The following is a 12,200-nucleotide window of genomic DNA, read 5'->3' on the forward strand; positions in this document are numbered from 1 at the left end:
AGACTGGCCTGTGGGATCTTACGTACGTTTGCTCTTAGGCATATTTAGGCCACCCATTTTGGGCTCAGTCCCCAAGTCAGGCATTGACTCGAGCTTATTTGACCTTTGAATGGCCAAAATTTAGGCTGGAGACAATAGCTCTCATGCTTTTGGTCGATGCGACCTTTTAGTGTATGTGGGTTGGTGATAATGGCTATCACGCCTTGGGTCGATGCGGCCTTTTAGTGTATGTGGGTTGGCGACAATGGCTCTTACACCTTGGGTTGATGCGTCCATTTAGTGTGGGTTGGCGACAGTGGCTCTTACGCCTTGCTCTTAGGCATATTTAGTTAACTATTTTGGGTTCAATCTCCGAATCAGGTAATGACTCGAGCTCATTTGACCCTCAAGTTTTGTATTTGTTGGGCTGGCGACAATGGCTCTTAAGCCTTGGGCCGATGCAGCCTTTTATGTGTATGGCCCTGGGGCTCATTAGGCTGGCGACAATGGCTCTGACGCTTTGGGTCAAAGCGACCTTTTATGTGGGCTTTGTTTTTCCCTCGATAAGGATAAATAGTGTTTTCCTGACTCTTCGACGTCTTAACAAAAAACCTTGATTGTGAGTCATTATATGGCGATGATAGAGCACATTGGAGGTTTGGCTCGGAGGATGAGTATCTCGAAGCCAATGTTTAGGAGTTGACATGGTCGAAGCTCTTTTGCTTGTATCAAGGGTAGCCTATTTAACTGGTTATTTCCGAAGTAGATTCGAAGTAATTGAAGGCCTATGATTTTATAGCGACAGTCGGGCGTCCCCGAGTTGAATTAGTTTGGCTGGTACAGCCTTGTGACCGGAGCTATTTGTGTTCATCCGGAGCCTTTGAATCCCAAGTAAAGTAGTTTCGGCATCTATATCGAGGGTATGACTTTTAGGGGTCTTACAAGTTCGATCTGTAGCCGAAACTTTGAGATCGAGTTTATGCCTTTAGCAAGGTCTTACAAGTTTTTCATGCCTTTGATGTCTTACAACTTTGGATACTTGGTACAAGTATTGTTCATGCCTTGCTTGAGGTCTTACAGATATTGTCACTTGGTACAAATGTGGTTCATGCCTTGCTTGAGGTTTTACAGATATAGTTGCTGCCTTATGTAGGTCTTACAAGACCGAGTTTGCCTGCTCGAGGACTTATGGCCTCGGGTTTTGATAAGTTGATGGAGGTGGTGCTTGACGGCTGTCCTCGAGTCGTCAAGGGTTTCTTCACTCAAGAGCCATTATTTGCAAACTTTGTATTTCCTCATCGAGGGCTTACAATTTTGGAGATCCCAACCCTGAGGTCGTGCATTTTTTGAGATTTTGACGCCAGTCCCAGAGTATTCAGGGTACTTTTGGCATTGGAGATGTCTCGCACTTTTCATGTTGCCTCATCTGAGGGCTTATGATTTTGGAGTCCCGACCCGGAGGTCATTCAGGTGTTGAATTATTGACGCTAATCCCCGAGTGTTCGGGACGTTTTCGGCGGAGGAGTCATTTTTGCGAAGGTGCTGAGCTTCTTTTGGAGTGTGAGATGCTTTGATAAAAGATATTCTTCAATTATTTGGTACAAGTGTACATGTTTTCGCCATTGGGGACCCGGCCATACGGACACGGTTTGTTCGACCATTTGGCCCGATACTTTATTTTCCTATTAGGACCCAATCGTTTCTTGGCTTTTCTGGGCGGATGGCCTTCTTGGGGGATGCCACCCGGTGTTCGAGGTTTATTGCAAAAGAAGCCTCGAATACTTGTTGAGTCTCCCTTAGGTAGCATGCAGATGTTGCCTCGTTAAAAACCTTGCTGGTAAAACACTTTTCGGGATAAAAAACTCGGTCGAAGGAAAATAGTGCAACGGATGCTTTAAAACCTTAAGGTCTTCGAGTTGGGTTAGCGCTCTAATTACTTCGGTCGGGCGCCTGCATAAGGGTTAGTATGAAATATGAAATGAAAAGGGAGATGGTTATACCATCGTGTGGGATGTGCTGTCGATGTTTTCGAGGGCCGATATGTCATAGTTACTCGAGATGAGGACGCGATACAGTCCTTTACTTTGTTTAATCGGGCTTAATCGAAGGTGTGGCTTGATTACCCTTCAGCTCTTTTGCGGTCGGAAGTATTGGTGCCGGTGCCACATCGTGCACCGCGAACATTTCCCTTGCCGCATGCTATTCCCCATAGACGGTTTTAATCCCATCCTTTGTCGGTAATTTCATCATTTGGTGAAGAGTGGACGGTACTGCTCTGATGCAATGTATCCACGGCCGTCTGAACATGGCGTTGTACCTCATGTCTCCTTCGATGACACGGAATTTAGCATTTTGGGTTGTTCCGGCCACGGTGACTGGGAGGGTGATTTCTCCTTTCATTATTTCACTTCCCATATTGAATCCGTTGAGGACTCGAGTAGTGGGCATGATTTGGTCAAGCAGTCCGAGTTGCTCTATCACCCTCGACATGATAATGTTGGCCGAGTTACCTGGATCCATGAGTACACATTTTATTTGAAAAGAATGTACAAGGAAAGAGTTTACCAGTGCGTCATTGTGAGGTTGAGACAAAGTCTCGGTGTCCTCTTCGCTGAATGTGAGGGCATCCTCGGATATATACCCTCGGGTTTGCTTTTCTCTAGTGATGGATAATTTTGTCCTTCTCATCACGGGTTTCTGCGGGGCATCGACGCCTCCTAAGATCATGTGGATGACATGTTGTGGCTCATTTGTTTCATTCTTCTTGGCCGCCTCTCTTTCTCGAAACTGATTTTTGGCTCGGTCGTGGAGGAATTCTCGAAGGTGACCTTTGTTAAGTAGTTGATCTACCTCTTCTCGGAGTTGGTGGAAATCCTCGGTCCTGTGGCCATGCGTGTTGTGAACCTCCCACACTAAGTTATGATTCCTTTGTGAAGGATCTGATTGTACAGGCCTGGGCCACCTGGCGTCTCTGATTTTACTAATGGCGAACACGATGTCCGATACATCGACGTTGAAGTTGTATTCTGATAAGTGAGGTGCCTCTGTTGGCCCTGCGTTCCTATCGAATTTGGCTCTGTTAATGAGTCCCCGAGGATCCTGTCCTCGATTTATCCTTTGATCATTGCTAGGTGGGTTGAGCCTTGGGGCCTTCCTCCTATCTTTGGTGTATGGCTCGTATCTTTCTTTGTTTGGTTTTGGCTCCTTTGCGAGGAGCCTGCTTGGGTATACTGAGCCCGAGGAGGGTCCCAACTAGTCATCTTCGACCATGATTTTCGACTGATATCAGTTGTGGACGTCCGACCAGGTCACGGTGGGATATTCGACCAGATTCTCTTTCAGCTGTTTCGAAGCCACCGAGCTTCATTCATTCAGACTTTTAGTGAAGGCCTGCACCGCCCTGTCGTCAGAGACCAGTGGCAGTTCATTCGTTCTGTTTGGAAGTGAGATATGAATTCTCATAGCATTTCGTTCTCTCTCTACTTGATCTTGAACACATCATATTTCCTTGCTTCTAGGTTGTGATACCACATCATGGCCCCTTCGATAGTGTTTCCCCGAACTTCTTTAATAGGATGGATTCGATATCGTCATCCTTTATGTCATTGCCCTTCACTGCACAAGTGTAAGCAGTATCGTGCTCATTGGGGTCTGAGGTCCCATTGTATTTTGGGAGTTCTGGCATTCTAAACGTCTTTGGAATGGGTTTCGGGGACGCATCCTCTAGGAATGGCCTTTGTATGAACTTCTTCGAATCCACACCTTTCAGGACCGGGGGTGCACCCGAAATTTGATCGACCCTGGAGTTGTAGATTTTGACCTTTTTGTCATTTGCTTCTATCATCTTCTCACTCGATTCGATCCTCTTGGTGAGGTCCTCAAGCATTTTTACGATGATGGGATCGGTCATCGACCCGTTATTGCTCGATCTCTCTGATACTTGTTTTGCCGGGGGGGCTATCCCTGGTGTTACCGTGCTAGGAGTTTTCTTGTGACTTTGCATCTGAGCAATAGCCAGTTGTTGTGCCTACAACATTTCAAAAATAACATATAGGCTAACCTCATGTTCTTCCCTAGTTGGGGTTTTTTGAGCTTCTTGTGGATCTCCTAAACACACGCTCATGTCGGTATGCGAGCTTATATCGACTTGTTGGGCGTCGCGTTAGACCGCATCTATGGGGATTAGTTCTAGCGCATTCCCAGGGTTTTATGGTGGTACACCAATACCTATAATATCCACACCATTTTCTCTGTGGTCCTTGAGACTGTTGTTTTCACCTCCATTCACCGAGTTAGACATTTGACCTGAAATCGAAGATCTTGGGCAAGAAAAAGCGTGAAAGATAACTTGCATTGTGTGACGAAACAAACAAGAAAATAATCACTATTATTTTTAGCCCCATGGTGGGCGCCAAACTGTTTATCGTTGTAAGCACGTGATTTTTGCCCTATGAGAGAAATACTCCCAAAACAAATTCAAAATAAAACAATTTTCCTTTGTGTGCAATTTTGAGAATTTTCCTCTCAAATTTTGATAATTATTTGTATTTTTGTCCATGCATGTTTATTTGTTAAATTAATAAAAAATACAAAAAATATGTCGCATTTGCATTTAGGATTTAATTCTACAATTAGGAGCAATTAAGTTTGTTTTTACAAGAACATAAAATCATAAAAAATATTGTACGTTGCATTTTTAGCATTTAATGTCCAAATTGTGTGCTTTTATCGTAATTGCTATTTAATTGTGTGTTAATTGTTATTGAGAGTTAATTTGTACTTTTAAAAATCGATTTAGTTTTATAGATTAATTTAGGATTTTTTAGAATTTAGTTTTAGTTTAAGAAGCAATAAAAGAAGAAGAAAATCCGATTGGGCCAGCTTTAATTTAAATCAACCAGGCCCAAACCAAATAAACTCGGTCGACCCGGTCCGCCCCACAACCCCAAGCAAACACCCCCCACACTTTCTTCCATTTGGACATTTGTTTTGAAAAAACCCTAAAAAAACCCAAAGTCACCCGCCCCCCCCCCCTCTCTTCTTCTTCTCCAAAACCACCCATCTTCCCCTCGTCCCAAGCTCCCATGGCTGACCCCAACCCAGCAGACCCCCCTCTCTTCATCTTCTTCGTCCAAACGAACCAGTCCAAAAACCAGTCGACCCCCGCCCCCGTCCGCCATTGACGAGCTCCGCCGACCTACCATGGCTGCTGCTTCACCTCCCATGGATGCCTGCGTCGTCCACCCAAATCCCCATCGTGGTTGCTTCTTCTTCTTCGTCCCCATAGGTCCCAAACGACCATCTGCTAAATAACCTCACATCCAAACGACCTCCAACCTCGTCCCAAGCTCCTTTCTGCCCTCCCATGGCTGAAACCATAGCTGCCCTCTCCCGTCAAGCTCCAGCAGCCATTGCTGCTGCTTCACCTCAACACACACACGCACAACCTAGCTCACGACCAAACAACCATCATCCAACCACTCCAACCCTCAACCAAACGACCATCATCGCTCCTGCTACGTCCAGCTCTCGTGGCTGCCCTCCCATGGCCACTGCCTCGTCGACCTCCAGCAAAGAACACACAGCCCCACTACTGTTGGTTCCACGACCACACGCACACACACGGAGGAAAAGCGAGGCAGTCTGGTTAAAGTCCAGCGAAGTTCTGTCAAGGTTTCGTTTGGTTTTGTTTGAGTCCGTTGTTGTTCGTCGTTCGGTGAGGTCCAGTCTGAGTTCGTCAAGGTTAAAAGAGAAGGTGGATTTTCATTGAAGTCGAGATCCATTAGGTCGTTGGCAGTCTTGGTTCGAGTTTGCCATTTCCGTTCGAGTTCGTCGTTGTTCATTTCCGGTTAGTTGGTTTAAGTTTCATTTTTGTCCGTATTTTGTTTGATATTCTCATATTTGAAATCAGTATATGTTTGATTCTTTTCTTGTTCGTTGTTTTTCATTTCTTGATTATTTATCTGGTTTGTTTTTATTCATTTGTTTTTGTTTAGTTTTAATATAGAAGTGTGTTAGTTTAATCACTTGAATCATTCATCTTTGTTGTTTAATTTAGATTTAACTGGTGTTCATTTTTTGTTTGAAGTTCGTTTTTAATCCAGTTATTTAATGTGAGTTTATGTTTTGGTTTTTAATTTTTGATTTAGTTTGAATCATTCATCTTTGTTGTAATGTTGTTGGATTTAATTCGAGGTTCGACTGATGATCGAGTTTAGTGATTTGTATTTACTTGTTTGTTCTGCTGAGTTTGTTCGGATATGAATCTGACTGTGTTGTTAATTCATGAACGTTGTCGATTAGGAGTTTGTTTGGCAAGTTTATTATGCAGAGTTTGATTATTAGTTGTAACTTGTCAGGTTTGATTGGTTATAGCTGCTGTATTTTGGTTAATTGATTAGGTGAATTGGTTATAGCTGATGTGGGTAGAATGGTAAATTGCAGTATTTTCAGGGGTAGAATGGTAATTTCAGTAATTTCAGAGGGGTATTTTTGGAATTGAAAATCTGAACAATTATTTATTTTGAGTGCTCTGTCCACTAAGCTAATAATATTAAAATAAGGTATTAAAATAATATAGTGGGGGACAAGACATGTGGTAGTGAGGAATAATGCATTTGTTTAATCAATAATGGGGAACAAGACATAGTAGGATTACGGGGCTCAAGAAAAGTTGATTAAATAAAATAATAATTGCATTTTTTATGTAGTAGTGGGTTTGGTAAGAGAAAGTGGATTGTTTTATTATTTGTTTAATTGATTAAGGGGTCTGTTATGATTCATAAATAGAGCAGACTTGGACATAATTAAGGAAGGGAATTTGATCATCATAAATTCAGAGCTTAAGTTGAAAAGAAAACTGATTTGTCAGAACTTAAAAAATTCAGTCTTTGAGAATTAAAAACTAAAAGTAAAGCCTTTCTTTACTACTGAGAATTAGAATATTGTTACTGCTTTTGTGGTTTGCATTTGGTACTACTGATTTTCATATTGGTCTTCTTGGGTTTTCTTTTGGTTCTGGAGTGTTGCTTCATTGAATTCTTGGGTTTCAGCTTGGGTTTCTGGTATTGTTTGCTGTTGGGTTATTCTTGAATATGTTACTGGTTGTGGAATCATCTCTGTTGGTTTTAAGATCTGTCCCTGGGTGTTCAATTTGCTACTGCTGTTGCTGTTATTATATGCTACTGCATTTCTGCTGATCTTCCTCTTCTTTTACTTCCAATATCAGGTACACAACTGACACGCTGGTTACTGTAAGCTGAAACATGAAGCATGAATATGAAATGAAGAGTTGAAGTTCTGAATTTATCTTAGTTATATTCTGAATTTTAGGTGTGTATATACATTATTTAGTTTCTTCTAATCAGAATCATGTAGTTGTTTAATATATAATGGAACATCTGACAGTAGCTTAGTGGACGAACTGTCTATGTATTGCTAAAAAATGGTGTAGTAACTCTGTTCAGATAGTTCGTTATTGTTTGATGATTATCATATCTCAAAAAACATGTTAGCTGATTTAGACTATTCTTAAAGATTCAACAGTTAGCTCATTAAACGAATAGACCGCTTCGGAACTTGTAGGAATATTGTTTAGCTAGATACTATTGGTTAATTTCAGCATGTAAATGGTTTAGGATTAAAATTAGATTGCCAAGTTTTTTTTTAATTTGACAAACTGTGAGCATGCCTAGTATAATGTAACTAGGTAGTAACATGTGAATGAGATGGCCCAGGTCCAGTTTTGTGCCATACACGTTGGGCCTGGGTCCACGTTGGCCAACGGGCTGTCCATATTGTCCTTACATTCTGATTTAACAAATTGCGTTCGGAACACGACTATAACAACTCTTAAGCATGTAAATAAATTAGGACCTTTTCTCTTTCATTTTTTAGAGACAAATTTAATAGAAAAAATGTAGGCACTTTAGGATTATCCTTTTAATTGCTAGATTAATACAAATATTGATGAAAAAGGAATTTTACTCTTAATTTCGAAATTATAAATAAAAATAAAAGTTCAACAACTAATATCCAAAAGAATCAAATACAACTCAGCATTGTTATATAAAGAAAACTATTGATATTAATTATTCACAACCATTTGAAACTAGATTTAACTATAATTACTAAAGCTTATTAGAAAGTTTATTAGACTTAAACGTTCTTCTAATCTTGCTTGAACTCAAATCATGCCTTAATGCCTAATTTACGAAATTTAATTTGAATTCATGCCTTAGCTAAATTTAGCTACTTATTCATGATTAACCTACTGTTGATAATCTTGAAACCTTCATAACTTAATGAATTAACCTATTTTGCCAAACCGATTAAAGACTAACTTATGTTATTTTTTCTTATTCCAATTATTATTCAATAATACATAAAATAGCTTAAATACAATCAACAAAAGGAACAAAGAAAAGCAAAATTAAAACTTCAAAATTCATTCTTCATATGTATTCATGCTTCCACATTATTAGCTTGCAATAGCTAGTATTACAGTCGTGTACCTGGTATTGGAAACAAAAGAAGATGAAGATGAGAATCAACAACAGTAATATAATACAGCCCAGCAACAACAGCCCAGCAACAGTAACAACCCAATAACAGACCGGTGGAGTAGTAATCCCAAAACAAAAGGCTTCCAACTTTTATGAAACAACAACAATTAATGCTGATTTCAAACAATGAAAGAAAGCAGAATATATTTTTTTTAGTTTTTTTTTTATTTGAAAGTTTAAATATTTTTTCGAAATTTTCTCTCTCTTAAATGTTCAGCCTTTTTTTCTCTCTCTTATTCTCTTTCTGTCCGTCTTTTTATATCAGATTCAAGACTTCCTATATATAACTCATCCCATAAATCTTTCAATCAATGAAAATCAATACTTTTTCTCTACCAAACCCATTATCTTCCCACTCATCCCTATTACATTAAATAAACATATCACACCACCCCATTATATTTTGTCCCCCATGCCTAACATAAACAAATACAAGATTCTCCCCACTAAATTTTGTCTTGTCCCCCTTTATATTAAACAATTATATCACAACCCACCCCATTTCATTTTGTCCCCCATGCTTTACATAAAAAATTACAAAATGTACAATTCCTAAACTACCCCTCCGACCTTACTGAAATTACCAAACTACCCCTGAACGTACTGCAAATTACCAAACTACCCCATCAGCTATAACACATCAATTAATCACACTCAACCAAAATATAGCCAATATGACCAATTTTTACCTAAATTCAAACAACAATATGAACACGGATGAACATCATAACAACAATATCACATGAACACAAATTGAACAACAAAGAACAACTAAAATTTGTTTGAACAATATTTTTAGCAACAACAAACCTATTTTCGGATTCAACAACAACAACAATCAAACAAGTATATTTAGATTTCTAAATTCAATAATATTGAACTTAAGATTAACTCTAACAACATTACAACAAACAATTCCTATATTAAACTTTAAACAAGATTATGAGACAATTTCAAGAAATAATCATAAATGGTAAACAAGAAATCAAGCTACACAAATTTCGGATTCAAGATCAAACAAACAAAGTATGAACATGAATGAAATCTATATTAAACAACAAGCATGACGGATTCAAACAATTAAATCAATATATTTCCTTCAACACAACTAAATTCTTTTTAAGACAAATAACAAGATCGACGAAGAAACAATTATGAACTTAAACTTGAACTTAACAATATTAACAATTTCTAGAAACACATAAACACATGAAACAAATTGAAGAAATAATTAATTAAACTTCAATTTGTATCTCACCAACATTAGACTAACAACTTTTACCTAAACAACAAAACAAACATGAAATAAACATGAAAAAATCACTAATTAAATTTCCATTTGAAATCTGAAAATTAACTTAACAAAACATATGAACATGAACAAAACAAAAAATCAAATATCTAACCATAGACATGAACAAAACAAACATTTGCCGTTTTTAGATTCGAGAATATCAAAACAAGGTACGGACAAAAAATAAAATTCAAAATCTACCAACCGGATTGAAACGACGAACAACGACCAACCAACGACGACGACATCGACCAAAACTCATCCGTGTACGCGAGGCCGAAGTGAAGAGGACGAAGGTGAGGCGGCAGCGCGGCAGCGTCGGGGGCAGCTGAAGCAACTGCCGCGACGAGGCAGCAGCGGCGACGACCCAGCAGCGGCGACCCAGCAGTGGTGTCCAAGAAGTGATAGCAGCAGCAACGACAACCATGGCAGCAGCAGTCCGTCGAGGAGGACGACGGGGAGAAGAAGCATCATTTCACAGTAGAGCTGGTCGACGCACCTGTGCGTGCTCATCCATGGCGGAGAAACAACAACTCGGAGGAGAAGGGAAAATAGTCGCGACGGAGTTGTTGGTCGTCGAATGTGGAACTGAAACGTCGACGAAAGACTGGTGGTTGTCCGGTTGTGTCAACGGAGCAAGCTGGCTCGTTCAAAAGAAAACAAAGCAACCATTGGACTGCCTGTGATGTTACTCCTTCGAGAAGATGAGGACGAGACAACCATGGGAGCTTGACAAGCTCGTCAATGGTGGGTAGGGGCGGAGGTTGTTGGACGAAGGGTGGTGGTCCGACCGTGTGGATGGAGCAGGCTGGGGTGTGTAGGGGGCAGTCATGGATGGGGTCTTGCTTGAGGAAGAAGAAGAAGAAAGATAGAAGGGGGGGGTCTCTTAGTTTTAGGGTTTTCTTTGTTTTTCTTTTTTTTGTTTTGTTTTTGTTTTTTGTAAAAAATGAAAAATGAAAATGAAGAGGGGGAGTTGGGTTGTTGGTACTGGACTGGGTCGACCCAGTTCGAAATGGACTGGGTCGTTTGGGAAGATTGGGCCATTTTTTGGGCCTGTGGCTTGAAATCGAAGAAGAGGCCCAATTCCGACTTTCTTTATATTTTGCTCTCTTTTCTTCTTTTATTTTTCTAAAACTAAATTATAAAAATACTTAAACTATTATTAAGAACTAAATTAAGTTATAAAAGCGCAAATTAACTCCCAATAACAATTAACGCACAATTAAGTATTAATTAAGCATAAAATTGTATATTTGGACATTAAATGCTAAAAATGCAAACGATGCCTATTTTTGTAAATTTTTATTTTTTTTAAAACAAACTTAATTACTAACAATTATATAATTAAATCCTACATGCAATATGCGACATATTTTTTGTATTTTTAATAATTTAACAAATAAACATGCACAGACAAACATATAAATAGTTACACAAAATATCACAAAATATCACAAAAATTGCACACCAAGAAAAATTATTTTATTTTTGAATTTTTTTTGGGAGTAATTCTCTTATAAGGCAAAAATCACGTGCTTACCGCTGCCCCTCTTTGCCCGAAGACACGAAGGGTTTTCGTGCAAAGATAAAGCGAGCGATTTTTGCCCATCCGAGTACTCCGTATGAAGCATTTTTTTTTTTTGAAAAAAAATTGACCGAACCTTTGCTTCAAAGGTTTCCTACATATTCTGGGCTAAACAGGAATAAGGTCAATGTAGTTCGGGAAATTTTGGTAGCTGGGACTACCGTTGGACTGCAATGTTACTGTTGTTGCATGCTATTACTACTGCTTACCGATCTCCTTATTACATCATGCTTAAAAGAAAACAAGAAGCTAGGCTAGACTGCAATTTGTTTTTGTTGCCTTGCTTTCTTGTCTGCTTGCATTTTTTCCGGTGCTTTTCTTCTTTTTGACACATGCACTTGAGTTTGTGTTGGGACCTCTTGTTGCAACCTTCTGCTTCCCGGTGCCGGGGAATTTTATTGTTTTCTGCTGGGGATTCCTATTGTAACCCTTTGTTTTATTATCCTCTGACTTGATCTTGAAATGTATGCCTCTGTTGTATGGGCGGGCTCCCAACTTCAATACTTGAAAATTAAAGACTGAAATGTATGCCTCTATTATCTGGGCGGGCTCCCAACTTCAACGCTTGAAATGAAAAGACTGAATGTATGCCTTTGTTCTATGGGCGGGCTCCCAACTTCAACACTTGAAATGTAAAGATTGAAATGTATGCCTCTGTTCTATGGGCGGGCTCCCAACTTCATCAACAACTTTAAAAATAAACGTCATTCCTCTCTTCAGGCAGGCTCCTGACTTCAACAACAACTTCTAAAATGAAATGTCTTTCCTCTCTTCAGGC

The sequence above is a fragment of the Nicotiana sylvestris genome, chromosome 8 (assembly GCF_000393655.2).
Source record: "Nicotiana sylvestris chromosome 8, ASM39365v2, whole genome shotgun sequence".
NCBI classification, from domain to species: domain Eukaryota; kingdom Viridiplantae; phylum Streptophyta; class Magnoliopsida; order Solanales; family Solanaceae; genus Nicotiana; species Nicotiana sylvestris.